Source organism: Canis lupus, chromosome 2 (genome assembly GCF_011100685.1).
Source record: "Canis lupus familiaris isolate Mischka breed German Shepherd chromosome 2, alternate assembly UU_Cfam_GSD_1.0, whole genome shotgun sequence".
NCBI lineage: Eukaryota > Metazoa > Chordata > Mammalia > Carnivora > Canidae > Canis > Canis lupus.
This window is the reverse complement of record NC_049223.1, coordinates 75,881,927-75,908,907: the sequence shown is the minus strand read 5'-3', so window position 1 is coordinate 75,908,907 and position 26,981 is coordinate 75,881,927. Positions and strand designations below refer to the sequence as shown.

Here is a 26,981-nt window from a genome sequence, read left to right as displayed (position 1 = left end):
CAAGGTCATCCCGGGGAGCTGGGCGCCAAGCCAGGTCCACAGTCCACAGCTCCTACAAGGACATGGATGAGGGTTTCCACCCCCTGAGGCCCTGGACCATCCTCAGGGCCCCTCTGAGAAGTTTTACTTCCTCCAACTCCCTGACCCACTTGCGGAGCTGCAAGTAGACAGGCTGGCTCCCAGCTGGGACGATCCGCCGGTGCTGACTGATGTGCTAAATGCATCGTGCCTTCCTGGGAGACAGGAAGATCGATACCTCGGAGGGCGGGCAGCCTCGTTCGATGCCACAGCCATCCCCCAAGGGTGAGAATGGGCCAGGAATAAACAGAGCCAGGCCTGCTCCCTCCATGGGGTCGGCCCAGGCCAGACCAGAATGATATGGATTTGACGTGACCACCTGTGGCATCATCATCACCGTACCCAGGCAGCATTACCGTGCCACCCAGTGTGCCCAGTTTGTTTGTTTTTAGCATGTGCTACCTCACTGGATCCTCACAGCCACCCTCTGAGGCAGGTACTGCTATCAAACCTATTTTATAGATACGACGTGACACAGAAGGTGTAGTGACTTATCCAGGGTCACACAGCTTAGGCGGTATCCTAGTCAGGACCAGAACCCACACCTGCTGGGCTCAAAGCCCGTGCTGCTGCGAAGACACTCTGCATTTTTAGTCATACAGAGCGCTCTGTGGCCACGCACACACCCAGCAGGCCCCTACTAGCTCAGAATGCCCACTTGGGGCCCCATGTCCAGCCTTGTCTGTACTCTGGGCACTGGGGCATAGGCTCCAGAGCTACATTTTCTGGGCTTAGAATGTGCTTTGGCCAGGTTCTCCTTGGCAGGTTGAGGGAGGCACCTACCCAGCAGGTGCTCATCCTCAGCCTCATTCTGCCAGAGATCACAGCAGGCAGGTTAAAGGTAGGCCTGGCCCCCAAGGTCACTCTGGACATGAGACACCCTGTGGCTGGCATGAATTCTCTGGGGCCTAAACCTTTCAACCACAGTGAGCTCAGCCTCTCTGCCCCTCTGCCGCAGGATGGCATCCCCGTAGCCAAGGATGGGCCAACTTGAGGTTTTGCAGCCCCACACCTCACAAGTGAAGCAGGAGAAACCACAGCCCTGAGCTTCTTGGGATTAGGCTGGAGTGGGGACAGATAGTCCGGGCATGAGATGTGGCGCTGCTGAGAGGGAAGGGCCCGGCCCTGTCTTCTCCCTAAGTGGCAGGAAACGTTGTAGGCTTTGGGGTTAAACCCGCCTGGGCGCGCCCTGGCTGTGTGGCCTTGGATTAGACACTTAACCTCTCTGAGGCTCTATCACCTCCCTTTCACTTTTCCCCAGACCATGTGGTTCCTCCTCATTCTGAGTCACTGTGCCCATCCCTTGTCTCCCTCAGTGTGCCCAGTGCGCCCAGCCAGCCCCCCACCTCTCAGCCTCCTCCAGCGCTCCCTCCCCACGTGCCTGCTATGCGGTCAGGTGCCAAGTCCTGTCCACTTTCCCTCCTGAATATCAGCTTAGCTGCCTCCCCACCAGGCCCCTCTTTGTCCCTGCTCTGGTCCAGACCTGGTTGTCTTTCCCCCGGATTTGTGCAGCAGCCTTCTAACTGCTTCCTGCTCCCCCCCCACCTCCCCTCTGGCAGTTCCAGAACCATCTTCCTAAAATGGAAAGCTGGTCATGTCTACCTAACACATCCTGATTGCACACAGAGGAAAGCTCACACTCCTTTCCATGCCACAGGGAAGGCCTGTCACCATCTGGTCCCAGCCCCCTCTCACCCACCTCTTCCCTTGGCGCCCCTCTGCCTCCAGCCCCACTGGGCAGCTGGATTTGCTTGGACCTACCCCTGAGCCTTTGCACACACATGCTGTGCTCTTGGCCTAGAATTCCCTTCTTTCCTCTCCCTCGTCCTCCCCAATTGTTTAATGCCCACTGATCCTTCAGGGGGTAGTTTTGACATCACCTCCTCCAGGAACCTTCCTTAACCACCACTCCCCAAGGCTGGGCCATCCTGAGCTCCCACACCCCCATCTTAGCTGCCATCCCTCATTATTGTCATTGCCTATTTACACGTCTCCCTGCCCACTGGACGGGACCCCCCCACCCCCAGGCTCAGAGAAGGCCCTAGTAGGTGAGTGTGAATGTCCCAGGGCCAGTCTCGCTTCCCTGCTCTCTGCACGGCTGGTCAGGCTCTAGTCCCAGCATCTCCAGGGCTGTGCTGTGAGACCTGGGGCCAGTGCCTTCACCTCTCTGTGCCTTCGCTGCCAAGGGTCTGCAAAGACATGAGGCTGAACTAGATGACCGCTCAGGGCCCTGCCTGCCCCACAGTTCCACAGAGGGGTCTCCTGTGATGCTTCTCCCTCTGCTGCTCTGTGTGCCTGTTCAGTCCATCTCCAGCCGTTTCCTCTCACAACTTCTGTTTCGGGCTGTCTGGTGACCCTTTCTCTCCCTTTCTGCCCTAGACTTCCTGTAAGGACTGCAGCCTCCTTTATGCAACCCCAGATCCAGGTCGAAGGGCAGGCCTAGAAGCCTCCCTGGTCCCTCTACCGGCCTCCTGTCACGGGATCTGCCATCTGCACAGCCCCAGTAGAGCCATTAACTCACTATGAGTCAAACGAAGCCATAAATAAGTAAAGGGGTGAGGGTCCCCAGGGGGCTCGAGCCCAGCTGGCTGCCCTGTCTCTGGCCAGATCTGGGGTCCCGACTACCCCAGGAAGGGCTCAGCCTGACAGATCTTCACGTGTCATCACTGTCCCCAGAGAGTGATGGGGAAGTCACCAGGCCTCTCTGGCCCCCATTAGTGTCAGTAATTGCCAATCAATTTCCTGGGATCCTGGTGGGGAAGAGGCCCCTGGGTGTCTCCAGTGGGGAAGCCACATCTAATGGCTTTTATTTGGATTGCTGCAAATTGATTGGTTTTTTTTAATGGAGCTTTGGTTTTTCTCCCTGCATCCTAACCACCCCCTCAGGGCTAGTTAGGCCAAAAGATGAGTGATGGCATGACTTTACTCTCCAGAAAAGCTGAGAGCAGGGCTGGTCATACCCACACTACCCGTGTCTTGTCCATTCAGCACTTCCTGAAGGCACAGCCGGGGATCCCACTTCCTCCGGCAGTGACCCTGCCATAGGCCCTCCCTGAGGCGGCCAGCTTGGCAGCTCACCACGGTGCTACTGTGATTTGCATCACCATCCCCAGGAAAAGAGGAGACTCGGCTAAGATCCCACAGTTAATAATGGTAAAGTTGAGATTTGAACTCAGCTCTTCCTGGAATCAAAGCCTTCATCTTCCCATTCTTACCTGTACCTTCTCATCACGTCACATATACAGTGATGAGGATCCCCCTAAAAGCCAGAGAGCTGCAGAAGTCACAGCTTTCAAGAGCTCCTAGGGAAGAGATTGGCTGATGAGATTAATACTGACAACTACAATAGCAACCATTACCTGCCGAGCCCTTAATTATGAAACAAAGATTATGCCAGTAGTTTTATATTTGTAGTTCGCATCCTCCTGAGAAATATGCATTGTTTTAACCATTTCAGACAGGGAAACAGGCTCCAAGGTTAAGTGACTTACATCCTATCATTCAGATTGCTGGTGTTAAAACTAGAATTCCAACTAGGTCTGTTTGAATCCACATCTGCTTTTAACCAAGTTTGGATGGTGAATGTTTCAGTTTGGATTGTGAATGACAGAAAGCCAAATAACAGTGACTTAAACAAGATAGATGTTTATTCCTCTCTCAACTAAGTGAAGTCCTAGGTAAGTAGTTAACCGTTGGAATGGCAGCTCCACCATCAGGAAGGTCCCTGCTCTCTCTGGGTCTCATAGTCTGAGTTGGCTGCTAGAGCTCCAGCCATCACATCCATATCCCAGCCAGCAAGAAGGAAGACAGGGTAATGACAGACATGCATGTTTCTTTCAGGGACACTTCCCGGGAATTGCACCTCCTGTTTTTGTAACATCTCATTGGCCAGCACGAAATCATATGACCGTGCTCAGGTGTAACATAGGCAGGAAATGTAAACTTGGTTCCAGAAGACCATGTGCCCAGCTATAAATCAAGTGTATTAAGGAAAGAGAGGAGATCAGATTTGGTACAATTATTAGTGACATCCATTAGTATCACTCTAATTGCCCCTCTAGATGTATAAGCAGAATTCTATAGTACAGTCTGGAAAGTCACTAAACCCCCACTTCCTGGTAGCCCAGAAGAGGAGTCTAACCCCAGAGAGGGGATGTGACTTGCCCAGGACTGAGCAGAAAATTGAGGCAGAGCCAAATTTACAAGCCTGTCTTAAGGGCAGTCCGGGTGGCTCAGGGGTTTAGCGCCACCTTCAGCCCAGGGCATGATCCTGGAGACCTGGGATCGAGTCCCGCGTCGGGCTCCCTGCATGGAGCCTGCTTCTCCCTCTACCTGTGTCTCTGCCTCTGTGTGTGTGTGTGTGTATCCCTCATGAATAAATAAATAAAATCTTTAAAAAAAATTTAGAAGACTGTCTTAGTAACAAAACCCAAGCTCTTGGCACAACACCCTCGTCTCTCCAACTTTCTGGGACCTTTCTTCTGGTTCTTGGGTTGTTCCTCTCATTTTCCCGTTTTCCCCCTCTCCCTTTCTGGGGCCTTTGGTCATTGACACTTTGGGGCTTCTTTTAAGATTGAGTAACAAAGAACTTTATTCTGTTCCCAACATCTATATTAAAGATGGCTGACCTTGGCCGTTGGTATTCTGGTCTGAGGATCTTGAAGATCTTTCCTGCTATGACAGTCAGCCTATGAGATACTCAGAAGCTAATGGTAGCTTTTGTTTAATAAATATATCCCTAGGGCCAGGAGAGCTGCACATTCCTCAGCATAGGAGGCTCCAGGGGCAGTACTAGAGGGGAGGGAGGGCTCCTATGGAAAGGGCAGTGGGTAAGGGATGCGGGCTAATGGATGAGGCCCTTGGATGATGCTCGGAGGAAAGAGTAATCTTTGTCAGGCACTTGCTAGGCACCAACACAGTACTGCAATAAATGTGAATAGGTTATATCTCCCAATAATTGACAGTGACTCTTACATAGAGCTAAAAATAGAATAAATACAGCTCCATGTTCTTTTTGAAAGACGCACCTAAAGCAAAATGGTGAAAGATCAAAAGTGAAGGGATGGGAAAAGGCCTACCAAGCAAAAACAAATGCTACAAACAAATTAAAAACCAGTCAGGAAAAGAATACAGGAGTGGCAATATCCTTATCATCCCTCTTTCACGGCTGAGGCTCTGAACGGTAAGTTGACTCACTTGAAGTCATGTCTGCCCCAACTGGCAGAGGTGTGATTTGAACCTGGGTCTTTCTCTCTCCTAAACTCCTACTTCTTTGGGAATATCTAGCTGCCTCCAATGAAGTCGACCAGTGTCGTGACCTTGACCTGATGGGCTACCTATCTGGATCCAGGTGCCTGCCATCAGAGAGCAAGGCTGGAGTAGGCAAGAGTGGAGGGAAGGCTGAATTGGCCCTGGAGGGACCAGCCCTGGGTAGAACATGTGCTAGCCTGCAGGCCAGAGCTTGGACTGACTCCCGGAGTGCCTGCTGTGCTCCACTCAGGCCCGCCCTTAGCTGGTCCCAGCACTGTTCCAGGCCGTGCCCACAGAGACTCCCACCCCCGCTTCCCAATTCCTGCCCTCAGGCAGAGGCTGGGGATGAGGGCAGATGTGCCCCCCAGAGCCTCAGGGATGAGGTTCATGCCTGGAGCGGAGGTCCCCCTGCCTGGCAGAGGGCAGCAGGCCCTGGAGGTCTCTCAGACACAGTCTGGCAGCAGTCAGGGCTCATCCCCAAGCTGAAAGCCCCTGAACTCCAGCCAGTCCCAGAGCAACAGTAAAAGTGGGGCCAGAGGAGGGTCCTCATTGTTTCCTGGGAAGAACTGGGCAGGGAACCTGGGTTCAAGTCTTCACTTTGCCACATCCCCGCACACAGCAGGGTGTGGTCACATCGCAGCCAGCACCCGCACAGGTCCCAGACAGCACCCTCCACTGCCTCACCTCTCCATGCTTGGCATGCACACACAACACGTGAACAGAGCTGGGCTAGCCTTCACTCAGCTAACTCTGCCTATCTTGCCCAGCTTAATGTGGGCTCACCTCCTCCAGGAAGCCTTCAGCAACCCCCCCCCTCACTTCTATATTACAGTTGATCCTTAAACAACATGGGTTTGAACTGCTTGGGTCCACATATATGCAGATTTTTTTTTATACAGTACAATATGTGTATTTTCTCTTCCTTATGATTTTCTTTTCCTCTCCTTTTTTTTTTTTTTTTTTTTTAGATTTTACTTATTGATTGAGATAGAGCATGTAAGCAGCGGGGAGGGGCTGAGGGAAACAAAACAATCTCAACCAGATTCCACTCAGAGCATGGAGCCTGACACGGGGCTCGATCTCACAACCCTGAGATCATGACCTGAGCTGTAATCAAGAGTCAGACGCCTAACTGACTGAGCCACCCCGACACCCCTTCCTTATGATCTTCTTAAGAGTGTTTTCTTTTCTCTAGCTTACTTCATATTAAGAATAGAGTCTGTGATACATACAACATATAAGATACATGTTATTCAACTGTTTGTTATTAGTAAGGCTTCTAGTCAACAGTGGGCTATTAATAGTTTTGGAGGAGTCAAAAATTATACATGGACTTTCAACTGTGCAGGGGGTCAGAACCCTAATCCCCCTGTGTTGTTCAAGGGTCAGCCCTATAAAGTGTAGAACTTGGGATTTGACATCATCTCTACTTGTGTGTCTCCCAAACCAGCACCATGGATCTTGACTTGAGCAGTGTGGTTGGGCTTTCAGGAGGTTGATAGACTCACTAGATTTGTCCACAGAATGTTTCCTGCGTGTGCTTATGTGCATTTGGGGGAGCAACAGTGACAGCTTTCACCATGTTCTCTGGAGAATCACTGCTCTAGACTGTGTGATCTTAACAGGAAGCATGTCTGTCACTGTATCCTCAAGTGGAATGTAATAGGCAGTAATTGCCAGTTGCATGAATAATTTGGTGGATGGCCTCTTTCTGTCTTGGTTTCCTCATCTGTAAAGTGGAAGTGAGAGTATCTGTATTCCTCATTTCTGCATTCCTTTTCTTGCCTTAGTACGTGGCATGGTGCCTGGCGCACAGTAGGTGGACGTGTATGAGAGGAGTGGATGGGTGGGTGATTTGGTAGGCGGCATCCATGTGTAGATGAGTGAGTGGGGGAGTGGCTGCTATCTGTGAACACTCAGCAGATGGACTGGTAAGTTCATGGATGGATGGTTGGACCAGTGGTTGCAAGGTTGGCTGGTGGATGGGTTAGCAGAGGAGCAGATGGGTGACTGTCTAGATGAATGGATAGCAGAGAGAAAAGGATAGATATTTGGGGGTGGGTGGATAAGTAGGTAGGTTTTCAATGAAAGAATCAGTGGATGGGTGGAAAGGATGAATACGTGACTCGGTGGCTTACAGACGGATTCGTGCAGGGATGGGTAGAAGGATAGCTGGATGCTTGAAGGAAGGAAGGGTGGATAGATGGTAGATGAATGGGCAGATGGGTGGATGGAAATTGGAACCAAATTTTGATGTGTGCATATAGGGGATTATGGGATATTTGAATAGATGAACTGATGGATGGTTGGATGGACAGACTGAAGATTAGATGAGCTGCTGGACAGATGGATGGGCATTGTACACAGAATGTGTGTGTGCATTTGTGTGTGTGGGAGGTAAAGACCGTCTGGGTGGAGGGACTAAAGGTGGATGGATGGGTGTATAGAAGAAGGAACGGAGGGAAGGTGGGAGGAAGGACAGGGAGTGGCCTCCTCCTGACCCAGACCGGAGAGCGATAAGGCAGGGACAGAGGGTTCCCTGTGCTCAAGGCTGGCTTGCAAAACAGATAAGCCACCTTTCTTCAAAAGCCTCCATGTGTTGGGCTCCAGCTGAGCTCTTCCTTCCCATGAGTCCATGGTCTCTGGCAGCGCCAGTGCTCAAGCTGATGTAGGAGGGAGACAAAGGGAGTGAGCAGACACTAGCGCCAGAGGGAGGGAGGGAACATGGTTGGGGCTCGGGCTGCCAATGGGCAGCCGCCCGTTTACTCAGCTCCAGAATGAAGCCCCGGAGAAGGGCTGTTCATATTTCTCTCTTGAACGGGGAGCTGACATTAATGAACAGCTAATTAACATCTTGGAGTGCGATAGTTCCAGTGTCAGTGTCCCTAATTAGTCTCGCGCTAATCTGCTTTAATTAACTGTCCCTGTCGTGGTTTTAATTTAATTTTCAGCTCCTGCCCAGGATGGCAGCCCGGTGAGCATTCTGTCCCAGGGCTCCTCTGGCCAGGGCAGGGTGGGCTGACCAAAGCCAGGTTCTGGGGGGCGTGGGGAGCATTGCCAGGCAGCCCAGGGTTGAGCTAAGCTGGTCACAGAGAGCCTGGCCCCTCCTCGGCCCCGCGGGCAGAGAACTTGGGGACTGGACACTCTCCTCCCCATCTCGAGGGAGTGTTCTCAGGCTACCAGTTGCTCCCAGAACATTCATAGGTCAGGAGCACAGCCTGTGACCGTGTCTTGGTCTCAATCCAGCTCCACAGACTGGCCACACTTCCTGGACATGGGCTCTGTGTTTAGAAAGACCTGGATTCATGTCTTAGTTCTGGTAATTTTTAGCTGTGTGGCCTTAAGAAAAGCACCTGACCTCTCTGAGTGCCTGTGAAACTGAGCCGATCCTCCAGGTGTTGCACCCTGTTCCCACCAAGGATGCAGTTTTTTGGGGGAGAGCTACACGCCCAGGTCCCTCACAGTCCAGGCAGATCCACCCTTCAGCAGGAATGGAGAGGACTTAGAAGGAGCCTATATCGGGTGAGGGGAGCACTGGAGCAGGAGTCAGGATGCCCGGGTCCCAGTCCCAGCTCTGCCACAACTCCAAATGTCTCAGCCTCTCTGGGCTTCTCCCCGGCTCCCAACCATAGTTGGAAGAGGCAGGGGAGGGAAATCAGATGCTCTGAGCCACCTCATGCTCTGACCAGGGTTGGAGAATTGCTGTGCAGCTGGCTCAGAGAACCCGAATCTGAAGCAGGAGGTCCAGGTGGGTCCAGGTGGGAACTGGGTGCTAGGGCCAGCCTGGGGGGCAGGTGAGGCCTCGGAACTTTGCCTTGCAAAGTCGGCGCCACCGGAGAGGGTGTGGCCGCCTAGGTTACAAGGTCCTGCTGCAGGTGGGAAACAAATCAACGCGCCTTCCCCCGTGATGGGAGCCAGAGAAGCACCTGCCAAGGTAGTTAGACAAATGAGGATCATCTGAGGGGAGGCTGGCAGGAGGCAGAAGATGTGGAGAGGAGTGAGAAGCTGAGTCAGGGCCCCTGGTCCACATTGTCCTGGTTGGGAGCTATGAGTGCAGGGCAGGGAGTGGGGACCGAGGCTCGAGGAGTGAGGAGGCCCTCTCTGAGGCAGGTATGCCGGCTAAGGAGTTTAGCTGTAACCCTGAGGGTACTGGGGAGCCACGGCAGGGTTTTGAGTGGGAGTGTGGCACGATCAGGAGACTGGCCCCTGGCAAGGGGGTGAGTGAAGTGGAATGAAGAGATGGGAGGCAGAGAGGGCTGCAATGAGGCTGCTGTCTCACTCAAGGCAGTGAGGTCTTGCAGAGGTCAAGCCGGCTCAGCAAGACTTCCAGAAGCAGGGAGCTAATATATGTAAAGTGTGTGCCCTGTAGAAAAGGTGGGATGCACCTCCCTCTCCTCCCTGCCCCCCTCTGCGGCCTTGGGCTCCACAAATATGTTCCGAGTTTCCCTGTGGCCTCAGCTCCAAGGTTGTATCTCATGCTTTTGCAGACTGGGTCTGCAGAGTCCAGGATGAGGGGGAGCCCAGATGTATGCTCAGGGGTTCTAGGAACTGCGAGAGAATTTAAGATGTTTAGATGTTAATGCTGATCCGGAAAGTTTTGTTTTGTTTTGACCACTTGTAAAGCAGCGCTGATTTCACAGTGGCCTCGCACATCCTCGTTCCCCAGCCAGGCACCTGAGGTCTGGAGAGAGAGTCTCCAAGGTCCACAAGAGAACATTTCCCTTTCCGAAGGGCCTGAGTCTTGTCCAGCTCTGAGAAATGCTGTCAGACCCGCCTTCCCCCAGGACAGCGAGCTCTTCCAACACCGAGTCTATTTCTGGCCCGTCTCGGCGTCCCCGCGGCCTGACACAGGTCTGAACCCAAGGAGGGTTTGTGAATTGAGGTGAATTCTCTCTCTGGATGCCCCACAGGCCCCCCTCCCCACCCCCGCCTTTGACCTCCAGTTGATCTTTGTTTTCAGTCCGGTGGAGCCAAACCAGTTTTTCCTGAAATCCTCAGTAAATTAGTGTGGAATTCAGAGCTCCTGCACCACCCCCACATACACACTGGTGCACAAAACTCCTATGGAAGGAAGGAGGAAAAAAAATTCGTCTTTCTTTACCCCTGCACATTTCCCCAGGCGCAGTTCAGATCACGCCGCCTCCAGAGAGCCCTCCCTGGTTGCCCCAGACACGCGTGTCAGTCAGATCTTGGAGACCCTGGAACATGTGCTGCTCCCTGGACTCCGGGTCTGGTCTTGCCTCGTGCTGTCGGTAGTCATGTCCAGGAACTGAATCGCTCCTGTTCTGTGTCCCTTACTCCCTCCCAATGCCCCCCCCCCCCACCCCAACCCACCCAGTGTCTGGCTCACAGCAGGGAGCCTGCAGAGCAAGCGAAGAGAGCCTCACACCCAGCCTGGCAGGCAGACATGCTCCGTGAGCTGTGTTCTCAGCAGAGGGGCCGGTGGCCACCAGCCTGGCCGATGGCATGGCAGTCACGGCGGTGGCTCTGCTGCCCAGCAGACCTGGGTTTCAACTGCAGTTCTCCTGCCAGTTCACTGGCAACTTTGGGCCACATCTTTTGAAGTCTCTGTTTTCTCATCCGGAAAATGGGTGATGATTGCACTTATTGCCTCCTGGGGTGTCTGTGAGGCCTTAACTGAGGAAACCCATGTAAAGTGCCTGGGACGTCCTAAGTGCTCAGTGGAAGCAGCCAATGACAATGATGGCCGTGAGCCCCAAGCCAGATCCCTGGCACCCCCATATCTGGTGGCAGAGTGGTCCACACAGACCCAGGGGGGAGTTCAAAGAAGCTTTGTTCTCTCTTTAGGGTCTGGCCCTGTGTGAGACCTGTTTTTCCCTCTCTCACTCACCGGGAATGAATGAGTAACCCTCACTCAGGCTACTGTAGGGATAACCAGCCTAAAGGTGACCAGACCTTTGACCTTGGCCTTGTCCCAGGGGGTGTAAGCATGAGACCTATATACCGGGGACATGCACAGAGATACCCACAGAGATGGACAGAGCTACAGACATGAGTACCCACCATCCTGTGTGTCTACAGACACACATACACACACTCAGGATAAGGAGAAAGAGGCCACTTTTGATGGCTGCCAGGCAAAGGCAAACCTTTCAAAGCAGGAGCCGTGGGGCAGAGAACTCCATTGCGCTGCTTCCCCAGGCTTCCTGGGTGGGTTTCAGCCACACCTGGTCAGTTCTAGCTAGGCTGAGCCAGTCCCCAGGGGGTCAGGGCTGTTTCCTGCTCATGCCAGCACCAGGAATAGAGATGCCACCCTGACCTCAGCTCCACGGGCATTTGGGGGACTGCATGGTAGTTTGACTTCTTCTGACTTAAGGCTTCAGAAGGCACACACACCTGTTCATGGACCCTGGTGGGACGTACCAGCAGGGCCTGTGCTGCTCCAAGACCCAACAAGCGAGGCAGGAAGCCAGCCAAGGCATCCAGGCCTCCTCCAGAAGCCCCAAAGCCCTGCCCATCCCACCCCAGGAGCTTTCACATCTGCACTGGCGAACATTGAGTTCACCTGATCCTCGTTCTGGCAGGAAGAGGCCTTCAGGCCCCCAGGCCCAGGCTCTGGAAGAAAGCAGGAGACCTTTCAGAGGGACCGTGAGTCCTGCCAGAACTGCGAACGGCCAGGGGCTGGAGGTCCGGAATGTCAGAGGTCAGGCACCCCAGGATTGCAAGCCCCCAGGATGTCACAGTCACTGCCCATCATGGCCACAGCATTGTGCAGTGTTAAAATCACAGGCAAGCAAGAATTTTAGAATGTTACAGGCCTGGAAAGGTTATAATCACGGCATTATAGAATGTTACAATCATGTAATCATAGAGGCGCTAAGAAGACTAATTAAGTACATAAAAGATTAAGAAGCAAGAGTTTTGGAACGTTGCAGGCATAAAAAGGTCATAATCATAGAATTACAGACTTTACAACTATAGAATATTAAAAATTTAGCTTTACAAGCAGGAATTTTATAACGTTACAGTCATGGAACTGTGGCCTGTTCCAGTAAACACACACATACGTGTACATCCCCTTGCCGTCTCAGGAATCATAAAATGCTGTCGCCGTAGAATGTCACAGTCGAGAAGCACAGAATACTTCAATCCTCAGGTGTTATGTCACACTCAAGAATTAGAGGAATGTGAGAACTAGGAGAATGTCTATTTTTTTGTAAAGATATTACTTATTTATTCATGAGAGACACAGAAAGAGGCAGAGACACAGGCAGAGGGAGAGGGAGAAGCAGGCTCCATGCGGGGAGCCCGATGCGGGACTCGATCCCAGGACCCCTTACATGGGTCCTGACACCCACTAACTCATGACCCCTGCCAGCAACCACGAAGCCACAGCTCCGGGACGGGCAGGGTGGGGCCGGGAGGCAGGAGCCACGGGCAAGGCGCCCAGGCGCTGAGTCTTGGCCGGGAAGGTGGGAGCCTTTGCCTGGGCCTGTGCTTGGCCCCTCACAACCCTCAGCACATACCCAGAGCAGGGAAGCATGGGACGGTGTTTCTTCTTTTGTTAACTTGAGTCTTAGGGCCTGCTGGGTCAGCTTCCAGTGTGTGGGCAGGAAGCCTGAGGCCTCGTGGGGTCGGCTCTGCAGGCCCCACCCAGATTCCTAGCCAGGGTGTGCGGGGCCATGGGTGCCTGATTCCCAAAGGCCTTCCCCACCTGCCCTGACCCTCACCTTCTTGTCTGGTGTACTGATGACCACGTTGATCTTCATCCAACACCCTTCCCTCCCTCATTCATTCAGCCGTTCATTCATTCACTGTTTTCAGATAACCCTCTAAGGGCCAAGCCCTGTTCTGGGCGCCGGGGAGATGAACATGAATCACAGAAGTAGCCCCCACAGAAACGGCATAATGTGTGGGGGCTGTTTGGGAACACAGAGAATGGGCTATGGGGTCAGAGGTGGGAGAAATGGCCAGGGCATCATGGAGGCTTTCCTGGAGGCCGGGCTGGGTCTTAGAAGTAGGCATAATCTGGATATATAGAGACAGTGATGAGGGCATTCCAAGCAGGGAAAACAGAAGGAGCAAAGGCCCAGAGACAGCTGTGTGTGGGATGTGTTCAAGAATCATCAGGGAGCTTTCGCTCAGGCTGTGTGAAAGGTGCCAAGTGATGGAAAATGGGGCAAGAGAAGTAGGTTGAGCACTGGGTGGAGGCTTTGAGTGCCAGGCGAAGGAGGTTGGGATTCGTAAATGGTAAAAGGCTACGCAGGTTCATGATAGTGCTTGAGTGTGACCGGCGGGAAGGAGGATGAGAACTTAGTGTTTGCTTTTCCTTTCTTTAGAAATGAGAAACTACAAATTCCTTCCCAGGACTGGTGGGCTAACCCCGGGCCGGGCTCCAAAAACACAGAGAAAGGGCTTCCGCGGGAATTCCAGGGCTGTGCTAAGGGGTGCTGGCTGTGTAGCTTTTGTCCATGGAGGCCAGCAGCAGCCACCGTGCTCTAAGCGGCAGGGGCAGGCCCCAGGCATGGAACAGGTCCCGCTTGGGGACCGTGCAATTTCTTCCAGCTCTTGGCAGTCTCTGTGGTTGTTTTCTCAGAGCAGGAGGCCATGCACACCAGGAAAAGAGCCAGACAGCTCTGCACTCAAATTCCAGACTGGCCGCACATTGCTGAGTTAGTTGAGCAAGTGACGTTACCTTCTCAAGCCTCAGTTTCCCCGGCTGTAACACAGGGTTGATGACCCAACCTCCCCCACAGGGTTGCCAGGAGGGAATGGATGCCTGGCCCCCAGCAGGCTTGCAGTTCATGTGTGTTCCCTTTACGCCAGCAGTCCTAGAATCGACAGCAAGCATTTAGTCCAACCTAAATGGTTGGACTCAACCCCATTTTACAGGTTGGCAAACAGAGACCGGAAAACGGTAGCAGATATCTCAGAGGCAGAGTGGCCCATCATTTGGTTGCCCAGAGTGGGGGAGCTGGGTAAGCAAAGAGGTAGAGTGAAGCCCAAAATCTGAACCTGGGGTGACAAGATGAGCAATAAACACCAGGGCTCCCAAGATGAGCTCAGCAGGCACTGATCCGGCCTTTGCAGGTCCAGATTGGCAGCTTCTCCACTCTGTCCAGCTGTTCCATGGGCCACGAGTGGGGAAGGTGAGCCGCAGGGCGGGTGATGGACATTAACTGAGGCAATTTTTGTAAAGCACCTCACACAGAGGGTCTTGCAGGCCCTGGGAGGGATTATGCTCAGGTAAGTGAGCACTAGTTACAAACACAAAACTGAGATGGGACTGACTACCCCCTGCTGACCTCCCCCCCATGACAGCATTTTGCACAAAAATTCAGCTGCAAGCACTTTGCACACTCTTTAGAATAATAACATTATCTATTCAACACATAGTTATTGAGTTTCTTCTATGTGCCTGGCAACCTGCTTGGCCTTGGCATGAATAATCATATTTAAACTCAATAACTCTTACGAATAAGTCCACTATTATTTCCACTCTACAGATGAAGAAACTGAGGTTCAGGGAGGGTTTTGCCTGAGGTCACATGGAGCAAGACAGGAATCTGGGGCTTTCCGAATCCAGAGCCTTAACCCACGCCATGCTGTGCTGGCATAGATATCAAGAATTGCTGACTGAGATGTTTCAAGGGAATGTCCAAAATGAACACTGAAATCAAATCCCCATGGTAGCTCTTGGTGGGAGAGGCTGATCTGGGCTTCCTCCGGTAGGTGTGAAATGTTGACACCATCCCCTGGGCTCTTCAAGGGCTCAGGAGGAGTTGTATTAGTCTGGGCTGACCATGATGGGTTCCAGAGGGGGGCTATCTGCACCGTCCCCCCCCCTAGCCAGAGGCAGCCAGGATTCCATTAACCTGATTCTCTGCCCCACATAAACCTGCAGAGGGAGCCCCGGGAGGGAGGGGAGCTGGGGAGGGGAAGAATTGGGCTTCCCCAGGCCCTGAATGAAGCAGCCAATGAATGGCATCAGTTTCTTCTCTTGTAGTCCAGGAGGACCTTTGAGGCCTCTGGCTCTTTGAGCAGAGAGTGGGGAGAGGACTGGAGAGCCAGAAATTAGGGATAAGAGAAACCAGGCTAGGGTGCAGCAGCAGGGCAGCGTACAGGCCATGAGAGCACTGAGCCCTGAGTCACTGTGCCTATCCCGTCTCCCAGAAGGCCATGGCTAAGTCACATCACTCTCTGCTCTTTAGGTACTCCCTTGGTAGGAAAGACAAACCAGTGTCACCTCTTGGTGCTGGGCAGAGGCAATACCATGCCAGACACCTGTTAGGTACTCAAGAAGTGGTGGCTGTTACCATTGCTGTGATTTTAACATCACGACCCCAGGATAGCCCTTCTCAACTTATCTGGCACATTCACATCCATCTTCTCATTGGCATCATAATATTTCTTCAAGCCGTACAAGGATTCTTATCAGAGAGGTTCAGGGACTTGCTCAGAATTACTTAGTTTTGTTTTTTGTTTTTAATATTGTTTTATTTATTTATGAGGAGTGCTGGGGGAGGGGCAGAGCAAGAGGGAGACAAGCAGACTCCTCCCTGAGCAGGAGGTCTTATGCAGGGCTCGATCCCAGGACCCTGAGATCATGACCTGAGCCGAAATCCAGAGTCAGACGCTGAACTGACTGAGCCTCCCAGGCACCCCAGGGTCACATAGTTTCTAACCCTTGGGCTGGGATGCAGCCTAGTGATGGTCACAGAGTGGGCCACCCCCACCAGCCCTCTCCTTTCCAGTCTGTTCCTCTCAAGTGTGAGGTCAGGCACCTCTTCCTCCAGGAAGCCTTCCTTGACCACACAGCCTGGTTAAGTACTCCTCCTCTCTTACAGCCTTCCAGACTTCTTCTATTTTTTTTAAGATTTTATTTATTTATTCATGAGACACACAAAAAGAGGGAGAGACACAGGCAGAAGAGAAACAGGCTCCCTGCAGGGAGCCTGATGTGGGACTCAGTCCCAGGACCCCGGGATCACGTCCTGAGCCAAAGGCAGATGCCCAGCCGCTGAGCTACCCAGGTGCCCCGAGACTTCTGTTAAAGCATTTATCAGACATTGTCACCATTGTTAGGTACCCCCACCTAAGACTCTGAGGGCCCAGCACATGCTTTTTATGGAAGGAGAGGGGCCACAATAAATATTTTATTAAAACTGCAGCTGCTTCCACACAGAGGGGCATGCAGGTCTACATATTGTCACATATAGGTATTTAGTCCTGCATAGACACAGTTAGGCACATGTGGGTTGGCGAGTACACATGTGTACAGATAAAGGATGAACTTTCTGGAATATGGTAGATTGAGCTGACACGGATGAGCCCATCTCCCGACACGCATACAAACACACAACACGAGAGATGATATTGACAAAAGCTTGGAAGAAAGGAAAATCCTTGGGTTACTTTTTTTTTTTAATTTAGGAGATTTTGTGAAGTAGTAGGTGGAACAAAAATACAGCCATACAAGGAGATATAGAAGGAATAAGACTGGAATTGAAGCGTGCTAGGCTGGTTGGGAAGCAGATGGAGACATCAAGTAACTTTTGACTTGGTTGAAATAAATGCGCATGTTAAAATGTAAGGGTAGCCATCAAAGACTAACATATATAACTTCTGAACCAGCAGAGAAAATTAAAAGACATAAAGAAAATGCAACCAGTGCCACAGAAGGCAAGAAAGGAGAAAAAAGTTTTAAATTGATGACAGGTAAAAACACATAAGAGTATAAATAAGGTCAAATACAGTTGATGTCAGGGGCATCTGGTGGCTCAGTGGTTGAGCGTCTGCCTTTGGTTCAGGTCATGATCCCCGGGGTTCTGGGATCGAGTCCTACATTGGGCTCCCCACTGGGATCCTGCTTCTCCCTCTGCTTATGTTTCTGCCTCTTTCTCTGTGTGTCTCATGAATAAATAAATACAATTGTTTAGAAAAAAAAACAGTTGATGTCTGAACAACCCCAGGGTTAAGAGCACCAACCCTGTTCCCGAACACACACAATCAAAAATCTGCACATAGCTGTTGATCCTCCCTAACTTAACTACTAATAATAGCCTCCTGTTGACCAGAAGCCTCACCAATAACATAAAGAGTCGATTAACACATATTTTGTATTTTATATGTCTTCTATACTGTATTCTTACAATAAAGTAAACCAGAGAAAAAATATTATTAAGGAAATCGTAAGAAAAAGAAAATATATTTACAGTACTGTACTGTATCTTAAAAAAAAAAAATCCATGTATAAGTGCCCCCCCCCCCACAGTTCAAACCTGTGTTTTTCAAGGGTCAGCTGTATATTAGAAATCACAACAAATACAAATGGATTAAACTCAATTGTTTAAAAACAGAGATTGTTAGTTTCGGTGGAAAAAAATTCCTTCTCTGTTTACAAGAGACACACCTAAAAAATAATGATGCGCAAAGGGTATAAGTAAAGGAATATAAAATGATGTATCAGAACATATTCTCTGTAATAAAACTGGTAACAAGATAAACATCAGGGAATAAGACAAGAAGCATTATTGGGGCAGAGAGGGTCATTACTAATGAAAAAAAAATGAATAATTCACCAGGAAAATGTAATAATCCTGAACTTGCATGCACTCCCAAGCATAGTTTCAAAACAGTTTTTATTTTTTAAAGCTTTTTTTTTTAAAGATTTTATTTATTTATTTGAGAGAGAGAGAGCACATGTGCACTCGAGTAGGGGGAGGGGCAGAGGGAGAGGGAGAAGCAGACTCCCCGCTGAGCAGGGAGCTCGATCCCAGGACCCCGAGATCATGACCTGAGCCGAAGGCAGCTGCTTAACACACTGAACCACCCACGCGCCTCTCAAAACAGTTTTTAAAAAACACTCAAAATGATATAGTTGCAAGAAGAAATTGTCAAATTCACATTCTTAGTAAGATATTGTAGCATCGCTTTCTCAGAAAGTGACTAAGTAGACACAAATTATTAGACTCGAATGACCTGCATATAAGAACCTTGAACCCAACATAAAAAAAAAAAAAAAAACACTGTGCAATTATTCCTGACACACTCACACAGAGAGGGCCACACAGACCCACGGCCCTTAAGCATAAGCTGCATAAGCACGCAGGGGCAGAGAGTGACAAGTATGTAGGCACAACTGCAGTGTCACACCAACAAAGACACCCAGAAGGCGGAGGGAGGGGGCCTGGGGTCTGGCAGGTATTCAGCTAACTAAACACTTACCTGGTCCATGACCTTGGACAGTTAAATACCCTAGCTGAGTCTTAGTTTTCTCATGTGAAAAATGCAGATTAGCCCTCAGCAAATTGTAAAGATCCAGAGAGTTAATATATAACTGAACGCTGCCATTGTAGCATAAAAGCATCCACAGACAATACATAACCAAACGGGCATGGCTGGGTTCCAATAAATTTTATTTTCAAAAACAGGTGGCAGGCCGAATCTGGCCGGTGGGCCATAGTTTGTCAACCCCCGATGCAGATAACACCATTTGCCTTGCCAGGATTAGGGATGACGTAAGGAATAGTAATAGAAGCAAAGTGACTTATACGGAATGAGCTCAGTGGACAGCCCCTCTTGTGAATAAGGTCATCCCGCAAGGATGTGTACACACACACATGTTATACATGTACGCACAAAGGCACATGCATGTGCGTAGATCTGTTTGCACATGGATGTATGGAGAAAGACAGGTGTACATATGAGCACATTGTGTGCACACAGGTAGACACGTATGTGTAGGAGCATGTATCTTTGCCTGGAGGCAAATCTTTTGGAAAATGGGAAAATAAGAACATAGACCTCGCTGGGCAGTGAGGATAAAATGACAGGATGCTTGATGCACTGCCTGGCATAGTAGGAACCCAGAAGCTCGAGTGTCCGCGTGTGGGAACGGGTTCTGGAGAAACAGCGAGGGGTGCATGACACCACGCCCGCTCCCACACATTCACACGCGCACCCATAACACGGTTTTTGTGAGCTTGCTTCCAGAGGGAAGCTGCGCTAATGAGGAGGTCGCCTCCGCAGCCAGCAGGTGCCCAGAACGGCCCTGACGGGCATGCAATTTAGCTTTCTCCTGAGATGTTGGGCAAATGAGGAGAAAGGCGTTTTAATCCCTTGTCACGTCTCCAGGGGCTGGAGGACATGTGCTGAGTTGGGATTTTTCAACTTCAGCCTTTTTTTTTCCTTGACACATCCATCCCAGAAACATCTGTGAGATAAAACAGAGAAGGTCTTATGAATTCAGCTCATACTCGGCCTGTGCTCCCACCCCGAGCGAGCGAGACATGAATCACCGGCCCGGGGGCCCAGCAGCCCCGCAGAGCGGCCTCTCGGGCGGGGGCCCCGGCCTTTCCTGAGTGGCTGCTTTGGATTCCCCCAAGCCTTCTGATCGTCTGCACTCACAGAGCCTGTGTTGTCCGAGGGGAGGCGTGCTGAGCGCTCAGCAGTGCGGGGTCAGCCGCTCATCGCCGGGCCCGGCCGAGTCCTGCTCTGCACCAGGCACTCGAGGCACAAGATGAACCCGACAAGGAGTCAGGGCCGCCCTGCACGTCCCCGTTTTGCCATCCTTTGAGAGCACGGTGCGGGGAAGACCACCATCGTGGTTTGGTGACAGGTGCCTCCGTGTACGGCTGGCCTCCTCCCGTCTCTATCCTGCAGGCAGGAGGAAGTGCGTCGTGGGATGGACCAGCTAAGGCCTGAGAGCCGCCCGTTAACTGAACTTGACCGTCTGGAGCCTTCCTGTGCTCTGGGACCTTGGATCCCACCAGATCGTTCAAAACCCCAGCCCTCTCTGCCTGGGCTCACATTTTGTCTCACCATTTCTGTATGTTTCAAGAAAAGGAGGGGATTTGGGCTGCGGGGCCACCGTGGAACTTAGACCCAGGGCCAGGGAGGGCCTGTGATCTGCCCGCTTTCCCATTTCATCTGTCCAGCAAACAACCCCATAATGGGTACCTGTTATGGGGGTAGGCCCTGGGCTGAACACTAGAGTCACTAGAGCACAGAGCCCCACCTTTAAAAGCCACCAGTCCCAGCAGGTGGGCAGGGCAGGGCAGTGATAAGAAAGGCAGAAAGCTTTTCATGTTCCCAGAGATACAGATAAAGTCCTAAAGCGTTGCAACAGGTAGGAGGAGACACACAGAGACCTCTGCTTTCCCTGGTCCGCAGGCTGCTATAGGGGGTGTGATGTTTACAGACTCATAAGTTCATAGGTGCTGCTCCACCTGGAGGGTCTGGGTCTCTAAAAAGAGGGTGGCGGTGGGAGGAAAGAGAGCGTCTCTGAAGGATTTCTCCCTAGGCCCATTTACAGATGGAAAGTTGAGTCACAGGAGACCAAGTACCCAGAGTTGTAGAGTATTTAGTGTGAGATAAAACCAGGCTTGTATGGAGCAGGAGAGAGGGGAGAGGGTGGATGCCAGACCAGGTCCAGCCTTTTTCCCACCTGTTCCCGGGTCATCCCTGTCTTCCTGAGGACAGTTCCAGACCATTCCTTCTGTGTGGCTGCTCTGGGTCAGCTCTTCACCTTAAGCCTTCCCCGCCTCCTTCCCAGAATCCTTAGCAACAGACAGGCAGTCTGAGAGGGGCAGGAATGCCCCCCACCCCTGGACGGGCTGGCTCCTGTTTACCCAGCTGGTGTGAGCTCAGGCCAGGGTCACAGGGAGGACCTGGGAGGCCTGTCGTCCAGCTGGCACCCCACTGCTCGGGTCTGTGACCCCTTCTTTCCCCTCCAAGGCCTCCCCCTCAGAGATGCGGCCCAAAGTAGGGCTTGGCCTCATGGGAGAGGAGAGCTTAGCTCCTGTTACACCTCCTTTGTGTCTCTGCTCTTTTATTTTTACTGAAAATGCGGAGGTGGCCATGAGGAGAGGAAGTACTAGTGGGACAGAGGAGCTGGTTGGTAAGGGGCAAGTATCAGAGCATGAGGTTTAGAGCGGAAGACCTGAGCTCGAGACCCACCTAGCAAATCACATGCCCTCTCTGAGCATCGGTGTCCCAATCTGTCGACTTGAGGGTGAGGGTAAATGCTCTCTTTTGCCAGGGTCCTTGTGAAGCTTAAGTGCAGTAATGATGCTGAAAATGCTCTGTGGAGTCAAAGCGCAACAGGTCATGGCTGGGACCATTATTTGATTGGCGTCAGGGGAAATACCTGTTCAGATGGGTACGTGCAACCAACCAGGGGCAGGAGCCACAGGCCTAGAAGTCAGAAGACCCAGGCACTTGAGAAGGCTCTAGCTGGCTCTGCACGTGAACCTACACTTCGCTTCTGTTGGCCCCACCTTCCTCATATCAGTCTGGGTGGAAAGGCTGTTCTCCCTCCAGTCTCACAATGACCAAGGAGGACCATGCATCCCACCAGCATTCGCTGAGCACCTGCTGCATACCAGGCCCTGGGCTAGGCTGGCATGTGGCTCCTGTCCCTGAAGAAAGATGACACTAGAAGAGATGCAGGGCTCAGATCCTACAGTATAAGATGTAATTGAGTCTAGTCTCTGTGTTTCACAGATGGGAAAAAACAAAGCCTTACAAAGGAAAACTGCTTTCCCAGGATATCAGAAATGAGAAGCGCCCGTTGCCATTTCTCCCTGATTCCAAGCCAGACGTTGAGGATCAGGCATTGTACTCGGGAAGACCCGCTAATTCCAGCACTACTTTAGGATCCTTCTCAACACAATATTAGGCAGCTCCCGAGCAAGGGGTTGAAGTTGGAGCATAAAACGAAACCATTTGCATACAAATCCTGAATCCTCATCTCTCACTAGTGAGGCCTTTGACTAGAATCATCCACGTAGGGACTCCGACCTAGATTTTCTCACCCACTCTGCCATTCCATTTATTCCTGAAACCAGCTGGTATCGAGTCCCCACCACATACTGAGCTTTGTGCCAGACTCAAAGACGAGCAGGGCCTGCTTACAGGCTCATAGTCTGGTGCAGAAGAAAGTCGAAGGGAAATAATTATAGGGGGACAGCTGGAGCTACACACACGTTTCTGTGGGAACGGAGAGAAGAGAGCAACCTGATGGCTCAGGGCCAGGGTTGGGGGACTGGGTGGTGATTGAGGAAGACTTCCAAAAGTGGGGACATTGCAGTCAGCACTCAGCCCAAACACATGACAAACATGAGGTCCAGTAGAGAGTCCAGATACATTGGTCTTCCTTGGGGATCAATGACATCTGTGGCCGAGGAGGTGACAAGAAGGTGTTACAGGAGGAGCCACCGACCCCGGTGAATAGGAGTTTGCAATGTTGATAAATGTTGCAATGTTGATGGGGCAAAGATGGGGCTTAGGAGGAGTGACTTAGGGGGAGAAGGGGAATTTCCTAGGTTGCTTTCCTAGTTAGGCTGAAACCTAACAACATATACCATCAGGCCCTATTCAACTCACCCATGCGCTCCTGTACTTGCAGCCCTCATCATACTGCTCATTATTTAACAAAGGTAGGTCTTCCCAGGCTAGACCGGAAGTCCTGATAGGAAAGAGATGTGTCTCATTTCTTACTAGTTGGGACTTGAGACTAGCACTGGCACAGTGCTTACCTGGTTCATTATGGGTACTCAATAAATCTTGAATGGATGGTTGGATGGGTGGATGGCTGGGTGTCTGGGTAGGTGGATGGATGGATGGATGGATGGATGGATGGATGGATGGATGGTCATGGAGCCTCTCTAAGCCTGTTTTCTCCTTTGCAAAATGGGGGAGATAGTGCCAACCTCACAGGGATATCGTTAGGACTCAATAAGATGATGCTGCTAAGCCCTTAGAATATTGCTTGGTATTTTAAAAATATATTTATTGAAGGGATAATGATGACTGTTTAAACTCAGGTGCAAAGGTACTCTCAGCAGATAGATCCTGACAAATGAATTTTGCATGCTTTCTGTTAGGATCCTTAAAAAAAAAAAAAAAAAAAAAAAAAGGAGGATGCCTGAAATTGTTATTTGTAACCATTGTTAGAAATAGAATTCAGTGATTCCCATCAGGACAGTAAGACCTTGGTCGGGAAACCCTACAAGCCCTTGAGAACATGGAAGGACAGAGCTAAGCACTTTGTGCAGACACATTGTTCTAAGCACTTTACTCATTTAACCCCCACAACGGCCTTATGTGGTAGGCCTTGTTACCATCTCCATTTCTCATATGGGTGAACTGAGACACAGAAAGATAAAGCAGGTTGCCCAAGGTCACACAGCCAGGGCATGTTCTGACTCCTAAGGCCACATTCTTAACCATTTGGGAAGCTCCCAGCCCAGTGGAAGAATCAGAGCTGTGGGGGAGCCTGGGTGGCTCAGTTGGTTAGGTGTCTGTCTTCGGTTCAGGTCATGAACCTGGGGTCCTGGGATGGAGCCTTGCATCAGGTTCCCTGCTTAAAGGGGAATCTGCTTCTTCCTCTCCCTCTGCCCTCCCCTCCACCATTTGTGCATTCATTCATTCTCTCACTCTCTCAAATAAATAAAATCTAAGAAAGAAGGAAGGAAGGAAGAAAAGAAAGAAAGAAAAAAGAAGGAAGGAAGAGGGGGAAAGAGGGAAAGGAAAGGAAGGGAAGGGAAAGGGAAAGGGAAAGGGAAGAGATCCCTGGGTGGCTCAGCAGTTTAGCATCTGCCTTAGGCCCGGGGTGTGATCCTAGAGACCCTGGGTTCGAGTCCCACGTTGGTCTCCCTGCATGGAACCTGCTACTCCCTCTGCCTGTGTCTCTGCCTCTTTCTCTGTGTCTCTTATGAATAAATAAATAAAATCTTAAAAAAAAAAAAAAAAAAGGAAAGGAAAGAGCAAGCTGTTGTACTAGGTAGGAGCACTCAAGAGCCGGGATTATGTCCGGCATCTTTCTATCCATCGAGGTGCCCGCCACATGGCAGGTTCTCAATCACTATGGAGTGAATGAATGAACAGCTGAATGAATGAATCTGCACACCACCCGCCGTTAGAGCGCTGCGGCAGGCTCTCGTCATGCTGTTAATTGGTAGACAAAGGGCAGTGGGTTAGAGCCCAAATCATCTAGGATGGCCATGTCACAGCGAAGTGAATGTCATCATCAGTTTTAAAGCTCACTTAAAGCTCTGCTACCCATTCCTGTCTGTCATCACCCGTGAGTGGCCTTGTCACTTACTCCTCTGATCCTAACCAGGGCCTCCTCCTGTCACGTCAGTCTTTGGAGAGCAGGAGGGAACCTGACTGGCAGAGGGCCTCGTGCCACGGAGACCAGACTCGATTCAGAGCCGGAGGGGGAGGTCTTGGCCCACTCCTGCCACCACCATCCGTGTGACCTCGGACAGTCACTTCCCCCTCTGAGTCTTGTGTTCCTCCTCGGCACCAGGGGCTCACCCGTGGCCTCGCTCAGGAAACACAGAAGGAGGAGGTGGGGTTGTTCTGGAAAGCTGTGATTCACAGGCTGGTTTCAGGAGCAGGTGGGTCAGTCTTGAAGGTGGGAGCAGCAGGGAACCATAGGTCCCCTTGGGAACCTTCAGACGCAAGGTCACCCCTCCCCTACCTGTCACCATGCCTGAAATGTCCACCGTTTGATGAACTCCTGGGATGGAGGCCTGCTGCCTCCAGGAGGGGTCCTGTTTGAATGCACACAGGGTACAGCCAGTGTAACATTTTGATTCCCTGGCAAAGAGGCGTCCTTGGCCTCTCAGTGTGAGCTGAGTTGAAGGGAACAAGGCGCAGCAGGGGGCAGAGGGCAGGCGCTGGGAGGTGGGCGAGATCTAAGGACCTGGAGCAGGGGTCCTGTGTGACTTCGGGGCAGCCTGGGGAGCCACATGCCTGGGGTTGAGTGAGAGGCAACAGGAGGACCCTTAAAATGGGCCAAGGAACTGCCGGGAGCAGCTTTCTTCCCTTTCAACTGTCTGCCAAGGAGCAGCATGGCCATGGGCGCCCCGCGGCCTGGAGAGGAGAGGCGCCGCCAGCCCCCCGGGCGCCTGTCCCAGAAGCCTCATTACTGGCCCTCGCTGGGCAGCCAGCCCGCTGACTGAGTCCTTGGGGAGGAGGCCCTGCTCACATGGCGAAGCGGAGCGCAGCATCTCACCCCGCACCCCTCTTGTCCACATGGGGTGTGACCGTGGGCAGGAGAGGTGGTCACAGGTCCTCATTAAACCCGACCACTTCTCCACACTCACTGTCATCACCCTGTCCACCCACCGTCCCCTCTGCTCGGACCGTGGCACAGCCTTCCCACCGGGGCTCTCCGCGTGGCCCCCTCTCCACACAGCAGACGGGGACCTGTTCAAATCCCAGGTCACCTCACAGCCCTGCCCAGAACCCTCCAGGGGCTTCCCGTGGACTTAGAGTCAAGCTCCAGCTCCCGTGGCTCGGCTTCCTCCTCCCACTCTGCCCCTTGCTCACCCCTTCCAGCCACACAGGCATCCTGGAGGCTCTTCACACAAAGGCCTTTTTAAGTCCCCCTTGAAGAAGGGCCTTTGCACGTGCTGTTCCCTCTGCCTGGAATCCTCTTCCCTGTGCGCTCCCCACCACCAGATCTCAGTCTTGGCGCCTCCGCTCATGTGTCCCCTCCTGAGAGAAGCCCTCCCGTACCACCCCAGCAAGAAGAGTCCCCCCTAGGGGACTCTAGAGAGACTCTCTAGCGTGTCACTCTGTATTGATTTGCTGTCGATTGTCCCTCTTCCTCACTTGATTAGAAGCTCTACGAGGAGGGAACTAGCTTGTCTTGTTTGCTGCTCTGTTCCCAGCAGCCAGAGCAGTGGCTGTAGCACATAGTAGGGCTTCGGGTCTGTCGAATGAATGATCCGTGCAGGAGACCTGCATGGTTAACACCATCAGCCACTTGAGAAACCCTGCCAGGCCCATGGCCTCATCCAGCTGTAACTTCATTTTGTCCGCACACTTAAAACCCTGCAGGGGCATGTCCCCACTTTGCAGCTGAGGAAACTGAGGCCCCGGGAGTTCAAGCAACTGTCCCAAGGTCATATGCAGATAGTAAGAAGCAGAGACCTGGATCTGTCTGAGTCTAACTCTCTACTCTTACTGCTGTGTTATTAAAACAGGTGTTATTACCTCTGTTTTACAGATAGCAGAGATTCAGAGAGATGTGCCCAGGTGCCTAAGGGCCTTGGCCAGGAAGAGGTGGGGCTGGGATTTGAACTCACATGCGGCCTTCTTTTTTTTTTTTTTTTTTAATTTTTATTTATTTATGATAGTCACAGAGAGAGAGAGAGAGAGGCAGAGACACAGGCAGAGGGAGAAGCAGGCTCCATGCACTGGGAGCCCGACGTGGGATTCGATCCCGGGTCTCCAGGATTGCGCCCTGGGCCAAAGGCAGGCGCCAAACCGCTGCACCACCCAGGGATCCCACACATGCGGCCTTCTTGATAGCGACAGGGATGGCAGGACCCAGCCAGGTAGCCGTCTGTAATGTAAGGGGCTTTAGGACAGGGCGGAGGCTATGTGGTTCGACAGCAGGGTCCAGGGCACAGAGCACACCCTCAGGGAGAAGAGGACAGGAAAACAACACCTAACATTTACTGAGCACTTACTGCATGTGTGGCAACACTCTAAATGCCTCATGTGCTAACATCTTCTCGACAACCTTAGGAGGGAGATAGCTTTCTTGTCCCCATTTTGCAGGTGAGAAAGCTAAGGCACAGAGAGCTTATGGGACTCACCAAGGTCACCCAGCCTGGAAGTGTTGAAGCTGAGTCAAACCCGGGCCCTAACCACTGCACTGTCCTGCCTGA

At 51.7% G+C, this 26,981-nt stretch overlaps 1 protein-coding gene across 3 annotated transcripts in view; it reads left to right on the top strand.

Annotated features, from left to right (window-relative positions):
* EPHB2 (EPH receptor B2) overlaps positions 1-26,981 on the top strand; it is a 124,417-nt gene that overhangs the window by 34,803 nt on the left and 62,633 nt on the right. The gene's annotated exons all lie outside the window — the stretch shown is intronic.